The sequence below is a fragment of the Crocuta crocuta genome, unplaced genomic scaffold, assembly GCF_008692635.1.
Source record: "Crocuta crocuta isolate KB4526 unplaced genomic scaffold, BGI_CrCroc_1.0 scaffold333, whole genome shotgun sequence".
In the NCBI taxonomy this organism is placed as follows: domain Eukaryota; kingdom Metazoa; phylum Chordata; class Mammalia; order Carnivora; family Hyaenidae; genus Crocuta; species Crocuta crocuta.
Genome location: NW_027532856.1, coordinates 1,726,883 through 1,737,244, shown reverse-complemented (window position 1 = coordinate 1,737,244; position 10,362 = coordinate 1,726,883). Strand labels below are relative to the sequence as shown.

The following is a 10,362-nucleotide window of genomic DNA, read 5'->3' as shown; positions in this document are numbered from 1 at the left end:
TCAAGTCCCTCCAGCGTGGGGCTAACTGCTGCCAGCACAGCAGCTTTGGATCTTCTGCACACACACACACACGCACACACACACGCTCCTCCCCCACTTGCATTCTGTCTCTCTCAAAATAAACTTAAAAAAAAAAATCAGTTCAAAATGTAGAAAATCTAAATTACGTAAAATTACAATAAAAAGTGTACTCAGAGTAACACTATACACCGTAATACCTAGACTAGATAGTTTCAGAGTGTGAAAATACATGGGAAAAAAAATCCCAGTTTGTTTTGAAAGATGATCATAATCTTGTAATTAAAACCTAACAATCAGGAGGACTAAGTAGCTCAGTGGTTGAATGTTGACTTTTGATTTCAGTTCAGGTCATGATCCCAGGATCATGGGATCAAACCCTTTGTGGAGCTCCTCCCTAAGCATGAAGCCTGCTTAGGATTCTCTCTCTCTTTCTCTCTCTCTCTCTCTCCTCCCTCCCTCTTCTCTCTCTCTCTCTCTCTCTCCTTCCCCACCCTCTCCCTCTGCCCCTTTCCCCCACTCTAGCTCTCTCTCTCTAAAAATAAAAAACAAACAAAAAACCTAATAACACCAGAAGAAAATCTATAGGCTATGGACTACTTTATAACTGTAAATGCAAAAATCCTAAATGAAAATTTAGCAGTTCTAATCCAGTAGCCTGCATACCTTGAGATCTGCCAGAGAAAACAGTTTGTGTAGCTCTATATTATTCATCTTAAACAGTTTACCCACCCTTCCACCCTCCCTAGAGATTACAAAAAAGATAATTCCCCTAAATTTTATAATCCTTTTCACTCAATCACAACCAGTAGCCTCCAGGTCATACACCATTACCCTGATTAGCATCTCCATGCCTCTCACTACTTCTATTAATCTGATTCAGTGTCCACTTTTCACCAACCATTCTAACCATTTCAGTCCACACTTTAGATTTCAACATCTGTTAACAGCCATTTCCCCTTTATTCTTCACCTCTTCTCTAAATGTTCCCATCAACTTCCTGTTCCAACTGAAAACTGGTTTATCACCTGACAAAATCACCTCTCTTGCTACTTTCTAAATAGAGGAGTTTGTTTTACTTCTCACAGTTTGTTTGTTTTTTAATCTTCAAACCTGCTCTTCATGATGCCTCCAAATCATTTCTCTTTCTTTCTCCTTCAAAAACCCAAGCTTTTGGGGGCGCCTGGGTGGCTCAGTCCATTAAGTGTCCGACTTCAGCTCAGGTCATGATCACAGGGTTCGTGGGTTCAAGCCCCGTGCTGGGCTCTGTACTCAGAGCCGGGAGACTACTTCAGATTCTTTATCTCCCTCTCTCTCTGACCCTCCCCTGCTCACGCTGTGTCTCTCTCTCTCAGAAGTAAGTAAAACATTTTTTTAAAACTTTTAAAAATAAACAAACAAAAACAAAAACCCAAGCTTTTTAAAAGTTACTGCCAACTGCTACTACACCAAGATGTCCTCACCTACTGATCCCTAGTAATTCCCCCTTCATTTGTTCATGGTTCACTGTCTTCCTTTCTTCCACTATTTTTGTCACTTCTCAGCCACTTTTTCAAAATGTGATCTTCATTTTCCATCCAACACCCTGCCTTCTCAGTTCCGAATTCTCCTCTTCATGAAGTGGCCTTGATACTGTTAAAAGCAAACCCTCCATTTGTGTTCCAGATCCTTTCTCCTTTCTCCTCCTCCTTTGCTCCACCAATTATCCTTTCTTTCTTCTACCTCCTAAGTTTTTCCTTTTCTACTGGGTCATTTCCATCCGTGCACAGACATGTTCTGGTTTCTATTTTAACTAAAAACAACAGGGGCACCTGGGTGGCTCAGTCGGTTAAGCCTCTGGCTTTGGCTCAGGTCATGATCTCATGGTTCATACCCCGCATCCAGCTCTCCACTGTCAGCTTGGACCCCGCTTCAGATCCTCTGCCTTTCTCTCCCTGCCCGCTCCCTGCTTGTGCTCGCGCCCTCTCCCTAAAATAAACACTTAAAAAACAACAACAAAAAACCACCTACCTTGACCCCTTACACTACCCCATTTCTCCGCTCCCCTTCACAGATCTTTTGAAAGATCTGTCTCTATCTAGATTCTATGTCTAATTCTACTCCATAATTTCTCCTTAACCTATTCCAAACAAGTAACCATCCCTGTTGTTCTTTTTTTTTTTAATGTTTTATTTATTTTTGAGAGAGAGAGAGAGAGAGTATGTGAGCAGGGGAGGGTCAGAGAAAGAGGGAGACACAGAATCCGAAGACAGGCTCCAGGCTCTGAGCTGTCAGCACAGAGCCCAACACGGGGCTCAAACCCATGAACCATGACATCATGACCTGAGCCAAAGTCAGATGCTCAACCCACTGAGCCGCCCCCCTGCATTGTTCTTTTAAGACTGTTTTTGTGACATAACCAAACCTCTCGATTTCCAAAGCTAACCTTTCTGTTATTGACTTGGCTCCAGATGAAGAAGCAAGTGAAACCGCTGTTTCCTTCTTGAAACTTAGTAGCAAGTCAAGCTAATGCTTCTTTCTTAAAACTTCTCTTGGTTGAAAAGAAATCACGCTATCCTGATTTTCTTCCTACCTGATTGACAAACCACCCCTTCTCATTGTCATTTGCTGATTTCTCCCCAGCCAGACCTTAAATTGTTGCGGAGAGTCCAGGGTTTGGTCCTGGGCTCTTTTCTCTTCCTATACACTCCCCTTAGGTAACATCATCCAGGACCATAGCTCTCCTCCCTCCGTCTTATCCACATCAGTAAGCATCACCATCCACCATGCTGTTCAAGCCGAAAACAAAAACAAACAAAAAACCAAGGAGGTTTTTTTTTTCCTTTCATTCTCTTCTTCATCCCCCGACCAATTTCCAATCCTTCTAATTTATCAGCAAATTCTCTTAACTAATCTCTAAAATCAATACTGAATCCACCACTTCTCATTACCTCCACCACTGTCATCCCAGTTTAAACCACTATTACCTCTCACTTGGGTCACTACATGAGTCTCCTCACAAGTCTCATTTCTTTCACTCTTGACCCTGACAGTCCTTTTCCCACCAGCTGCTATCGTGATCTTTCAAAATCGCAAATCAGTTCAAGTCATTCTGTGACTCACTACACTCCATGACCTCCCCTCACACTTAAAATAATGTGTATGGGGAGGGGGTGGGAAGATAAACAAAATAAGTGAAAGATACACTTCACTCACTTGAAGAGATACAATATTCCAGTTATAAGATGAGTAGGACAAGGGGAGGTAATGGACAGCATAGAGAATACAGTCAATAATATTGTAAGAACTTTGTATGGTAACAGATGGTAGATAGATTTTTTTGTGATGACCATTTCATAATGCATATAAATTTCAAATCAGCTATGTTGTACACCTGAAATTAATACAATATTGTATGTCAATTATTCTTTAATAAAAAATAATAAAGTAAAATAACATTGTTTCATAACAGTTTCCCCTTCCCCACTACACTCCAGCCTCACTGGCCTTATTTCTGTTCCTTGAACCAGCCAAGCTATTTAGCGGTCCTAGGACTTTCTGCATTTAGCTGTTCCCTCCCCATAGAATGCTTGCGGGGGTGCCTAGGTGGCTCAGTCGATCGAGCAACTGACTCTTGATTTCAGTTCAGGTCATGACCTCAGTTTCCTGATTTCCAGCACCACATCAGGCTCTGCACTGACAACACAGAGCCTGCTTGATATTCTCCCTCTCTCTCTGCCCCTCCCTCCACTCACACTCTCTGTCTCTCCCAAAATAAATAAACTTACAAATAAAGAATTATAAATAGAGAACACTTGCCACACCTCTAGTGGCTTAACAAGGCTGGATTCTTCATGCTATTCAGACCTCAGTCTAAATATTAGGAGACTTTCCCAGCCGTCCAGTCTAAAGTAGCCACCCGGTATCTCTATCACATAACTTATGGTGTCTCACTGCCCAGTTGGTTGGGGACTCCCAAATGTGAGGCAATGATTGAGTGGAAGATGGTGGCATGGACGGTGAAAGGATTCACCCAAAGCACAACAGAAGTTTGCTGAATACACTGCAAGGGATGGGCAGGCAGGACTGCAAAGTCTCAAGAGACTGTCTGCAAGGAGGCAGTGGGTGGGGGCTGTATTTAAAGCAGGAAGGTAAGGAGACACAGACATATGAAATTTTCCCTTTTTTGGTAACTGTTTGGATGTAAATAGCCCATTGATCAGCTAGGGCTTATAGATATTTTGATGTGGGCCGCCTGATGAGCCTGCCTATATTCAGCCAAGTGGTCACTGTGTGGGGGCCCTTTTGCCTTCATCAAGTTTCCATTGCTCAACTCTGTTTTCTTTTTTTTTAATATAATTTATTGTTAAGTTAGCTAACATACAGGATATACTGTGTGCTCTTGGTTTGGGGGGTAGATTCCCATGATTCATTGTTTATATACAACACCCAGTGCTCATCCCGACAAGTGCCCTCCTCAAAGCCCATCACCCACTTTCCCCTCTCCCCCACCCCACACCAACCCTCAGTTTGTTCTCTGTATTTAAGAGTCTCTTATGGGGGCACCTGGGTGGCTCAGGCGGTTAAGCGGCCGACTTCAGCTCAGGTCATGATCTCCTGGTCTGTGGGTTTGAGCCCCGCGTCAGGCTCTGGGCTGGGAGCTCAGAGCCTGGAGCCTGCTTCAGATTCTGGGTCTCCCTCTCTCTCTCTGCTCCTCCCCTGCTTGCTCTTTGTCTCTCTCTGTCTCAAAAATAACAAACAGTAAAATTAAAAAAAAATAATAATAATAATAATGAGTCTCTTATGGTTTGCCTCCTTCCCTATGGGTTTGTAACTATTTTTTCCCCTTCCCTACCCCCATGGCCTTCTGTTAAGTTTCTCACGTTCCACATATGAGTGAAAACATATGATATCTGTCTTCCTCTGACTGACTTTTTTCACTTAGCATAATACCCTCCTGTTCCATCCACGTTGCTTCAAATGGCAGGATTTCATTCTTTCCCATTGCCAACCAATATTCCATTGTATATACAAACCACATCTTCTTTATCCATTCATCAGTTGATGGACATTTAGGCTCTTTCCATAATTTGGCTATTGTTGAAAGCACTCAAGCCTGTTTTCTAAAAGCGGCCTCTAGTGCTTGCTTGGGCAGCACATATCCTAAAATTGGAACGATACAGAGATGATTAGCATGGCCCCTGTGCAAGGATGACACTCAAATTCGTGAAGCATTCCATTATCTAAAGGGAAATAAAGCAGCCTTTATGATGACCCTACTTAAATTCTCTGAAGAGGACTTCTTACTATCTGATCTTTTTAAAAATATATATGTTTATTTTATTTTTAATTTTGTATTCATTTTTGAGAGAGGGAGAGAGAGAGAGAGAGAGAAAGTGAGGAAAACATAGAATCTGAAGCAGGCTCCAGGCTCTGAGCTGTCAGCATAGAGACCTAATCAGGCCTTGAACTCCTGAACTGCAAGCTCATGACTTAAGCCAAAGACCAGTCGCTTAACCAACAGAGCCATCCAGGCACTCCTATATTCTTTTTATTTTTTATTTAAGTTTTTTATCTTTATTTTTTGAGAGAGAGAGAGAGAGAGAGTGCAAGCAGAGTGTGAGCAGAGGAGGAACAGAGAGAGAGGGAGACACAGAATCTGAAGCAGGCCTCCAACTCTGAACTCTCAGCACAGAGCTCCACATAGGGCTCGAATTCACAAACAGAGAGCTCATAACCTGAGCCAAAGTCAGACACTTAACTGACTGAGCCACCCAGATGCCCCTATATTTGTTTTATTTTAGAGAGGGAACGAGAGTGAGAGAGAGAGAGAAAGGGAGAGAGAGAGAGGGAGAGTCTTAAGCAGGCTTCACCCTCAGTACAAAGCCCAAGGCAGGGCTTGATCCAATGATCTTGTGACCATTACCTGAGCCTAAATCAAGAGGTGGATATTCAACTGACTGAGCCAGCCAAGAGTCCCACTCATCTTTTTAACTTATTTTTTTATTGACTGTCTTATTCAATTAGAATATAGGCTCCATGGGGTCCCCGGGTGGCTCAGTTGGTTGGGTGTTCAACTTCAGCTCAGGTCATGGTCTTGCCGTTCATGGGTTCAAGCCCCATGTCAGGTTCTGTGCTGACAGCTCAGAGCCTGGAGCCTACTTCAGATTCTGTGTGTCCCTCTCTCTCTGCCCTTCCCCTGCTCACATACACTCTCTCTCAAAAATAAATAAACATTAAAAAAAAATAGGCTGCATGAAAACAGGCAACTTATCTTGTTCATCATTATATTCCCTGAACCTAACACAAAAAAATTGTTCTGTAAGTTGATTCATTCAGTCAGGAAGAAATGTGTAAAATTGTTATGAAGAAAACCATGAAATTTTCTAAAGGAAAAAATAAATCTTTGAATAAGTGGAAAAACATATCCCTTTCCTGGATGAGAAACTTAGTTTGTTCCAAATGAATCTACAAATTTATTATCATTTTAATCAAAATCCCAACTGGATTTTTTTTTTAAGTAATCTCTACACTCAACATGGGGCTTGGAACTCAGGACTCTGAGGTCAAGAGTCACACATACTCTACCAACTGAGCCAACCAGGTGCCTTGGGTTTTTTTAAAACTTGACAAGTTGATTCTCAAATTTATCCAGAAAAGAAAAGGGATGTTATGGAAAAAGAAGAATATTGAGACAATTAGGTGCCCTGCAGATATCAGAGTATTTTATAAAGTCGATAGTGGAAGATAAATGTCCATTTGGTGATTTGGAACGAGGAGTCCAGAATGCAAAGGAGTATATGATGGATGTGGCATTTCAAACAATTGAGGAAAAGATTGATTATACACTGATGTGAGGACATCTGGCTATCCCTTTGGCAGAACAACTCACTATCTTGAGGGGTGAAAATGATGAAGTCCTCAACTTGGACCACCCTGAAAATAAAACAGCAAGTGGATTAAAGAGCCACATTAAGAAAAAAAATGTAAAAGTGCAAGAAGTAACCATACAATATACTTTACCTATCGGATTGGCAAAAACCTATTAAATGTGGTAATATGTAGAGCTGGGAAAGGTGTGGAGACAAGCATTCTCATTAACTATTAGTGGGAATGTAATTTAATGGCAGTTCATATCAACTGAAATTTAAACTACACATATCTTTTGACCTAGAAATTTCAGGCATCTTTGCAAAAGGTACATATGTAAGGACTTTCACAGCATTGCTTATAATAGTAAGGGATTTTGTTTTATGTACTAGAAGAAAATATGGGATAGAATACACTAAAAAACCTCTTGAAATTTACTTTCTTGTATTTCCAGTGATGTTATGCTTAAAATGTCCTTTTAACTTTTGAGATCAGTTCAGTAGGACTAATAGAACTTTTTTTTAGAGTTATTTTTAAGTAATCTCTGCACTCAATGCAGGGCTCACATTCACAACCCCAAGATCAAGAGTCACATGCTCAACAGACTGAGGTGCCCCTAAAATTTCATATTTTCTCCTAGTATTTTTTTTCTTCCTGGATATTTAATAGTTAAAATGTGTTTTGACATTAAAATTTCTCTGGAATTATTTTGGCATGAAGTGAGTTTGAACTTCTTTCAAATAAGTATTCCCCAATGCCTTTTGTGAAATGATCCATTTTTTATCTATTGGTTAATGATATTCCCAGTATTAGATAGGAGGTTTTTATACAACCTGAGATCTACTTCAGGGTTTACTATTCCTATACACTGATTTGTTGATTTGGGAGTCCCATCGTGCTTGTATTGAGTTCAAAGTCTTCAAATGTAGACTGTGAGAATTAATCTTAGAAGCAAAATAAGAATCTAATTAATTCCTATTGTTTCTTTCCAACAGCTAGAAAAAAATCAGTAATATCTACTACTAAGTGTTAGTCTATTGTTTATCTTTTAGAGCCACCTTGTGTGTTTAGAACTGTGAGGTAATCTGTCTCGAGAGGTTAAATTCAATGACTCTACCTTTACTCTGCCCCTTTTGTTTTTGTAACTCCATATTTAACAAAATACTCAGTCTAATCTGGCTACCACTGTCACACTTATTGTGTGCAAATGTAAATTGGTAGGAGACACAAAATTAGAATCACTGCTGCCAGAGTCCCAAAGGTGTCAAACCTGTATCTGTTCTTAATTAGCCATGGAAATTCAATCTGTCACGTTTTCTGCAGATAACTGTTTTCAGAGTCATTAATGCGGAAAGAGTATTCATTCTATTTCTCTTAAGATAGCTCTACTTGTACACTTAGCTTAGCCTTTTCTTCTAAATACATCTACTCTTGAATTTATTGCTTTTCCTTGATGTAAGTTCCATTCTTCTCATTTTCTGATACGTTACACAAAAGTTACTTAAATAATTTGGAAAATATTTTTTTCCCTTGAAGTAACTACTGGGTGTTTTATTTTTACTCAGCAGTACTATTTACTATGTTTCTGTTGGAGAAAATTTTAAGCCCCAAAGAGTGTGCCCTTCAGAATTAGAGACAAAATCAGAGACCACCTTTAAGATAGAAACCAATAAAATTTAAACATCACATTTGTTTATAGGTGCTAACAATATCATTTGGCTTCTGAGGTAGGATAATAGCAAAGTATTTAGAACACTCACTGCATCCCCTGTGCTGAGCTGTAAGGCATAACGTTACTTCCCCCAACCCCCAATTTTCTTCCTCCGTCCAGTCTGTGGGACTTGAGTGAACTTACAAGGGACTTCAGAACTGACTGTTAAAGGTGAACTTTTAGATCACCTATTTAAAGAGAGGAAGCTTGTACATTTAAGTGAATATTGGCCAAGTAGCAAGAACATTTAATAACTTATAGTTTGCTTTTGATTTAAACCTTTTATTATTTTTTCCCTAGGATATTCTCTCATCAGAAATATCCTGATCAACATGTGCTTTAACAAAAAAATCTATTTCATTTTCTCGTTGTTTAACTTGGCACAAGCTATGTTGTACCTACCTCCTTAGTTGTTTGTAGGAAGATAGATAGGGCATGAAAAGTGTCTAGGATGGTGCCTGCATACAATAAACACTCAGTAAATGTTACCTCTTGTCATTTGTTATTAATGATTTATTATTATTAAGCATCTTGATTAATTTTTCTCAGTACAGTGCTTTTATTTTTCACCTTACTCTCCTATAATCTGGCCTCCATTTCTTTACCTTCTTGAACTACTTCTTACCTCCTAATTACCAACTTCAATTCTGGCTGTCTTGCTTACAAACCTCTCTGCTTAATTTATAGCTTTCAAAACACACATATAAACATAGCTTAAACATTTATTTTAATTTGCATGAATATATATTTATTTGCTAATCTTCTGATGTACAGCCAACACCTTTACTTTGTATCTGAGTCCACTGTTTAGAATTCAGCATCCCTTCCCTTTTCATGAACCACATCAATAGTGTATCACCTAAGTCTTTCAGTTTTCTTACTTACTGTAAAGTGGAACAAGAACTTAAAAACATATGCAAAGTGCTCTCAATGCAGAATCCTTCCGGGTTTTATAACTTACCCCAAACACCTTCAATCTTTTATAGTTGTCACACGTATACCTAATTCACAACAGGGTTTTTAGTTTTTGTTGTTACTGATTTGCCTTTATTAAATTTTTTTAAAACATTGAACTTAATTTTCACGGAGAGAAACTGTTTTTCCTCCATTCATATTTCACCATGTTGCACAACATTTAATTAAATATATAAGTAAACAAGAACAACTGGAATAAACAGGTTTGTGAACCAGTATTGACTCACCATGTGGGAGTAGTAGTTCATGGATGTTGCAGACTATGTGTCTGGAGTTCTCTCTTGTCCAGCAAGAGAGTGGATGCAGAATTGAATACGAGAGAGGCTAATGTCTGTGAGGAGACAAGAGCCCTGAACAGGGATTTCGTCTCTGCATTTATTGAGCTCTCAAGATCTTACACATGTGGTGAACATGAAGAAAACAATCAGATAGTATCATTAACTTGTGTGTGTAAGAAGCAAAGGGTCTACGGGGCAAGTGGAGTTTGAAGTTGTGATCAAAGCATATTGGTGCCAGATGGAAAGTAGTTTCCTGCAGGTGATATAACAAATTACTCATGATTCCATTATAATATCTTGCTAACTAACCTTGGGCACTTTTGCCTTGTGGCAGTGGCTTTCCGCCCTAAGCTTTTTTAACCCATTTATGTAAGTATAAGGAATTCTTCAACATATTTCCGCACACTTGGATGTAATAGAGAATTGAAATCTAGCCTCAGAGACATCAAAGTATCTGTGATATTTCATTTATTTTATTTAAATAGGTAAAAACAATATTACAAAAATATTAACAATCTTTACTCCTTGGTA

General features: G+C 39.4%; 1 non-coding gene across 1 annotated transcript; it reads left to right on the top strand.

Annotated features, from left to right (window-relative positions):
* The first annotated feature begins 5,136 nt into the window (after positions 1–5,136).
* Positions 5,137–5,243, top strand: LOC144216302 (U6 spliceosomal RNA). Its single transcript, XR_013330625.1, has one exon. It is a non-coding gene; the product is annotated as a U6 spliceosomal RNA (small nuclear RNA).
* The last annotated feature ends 5,119 nt before the right edge of the window (positions 5,244–10,362 follow it).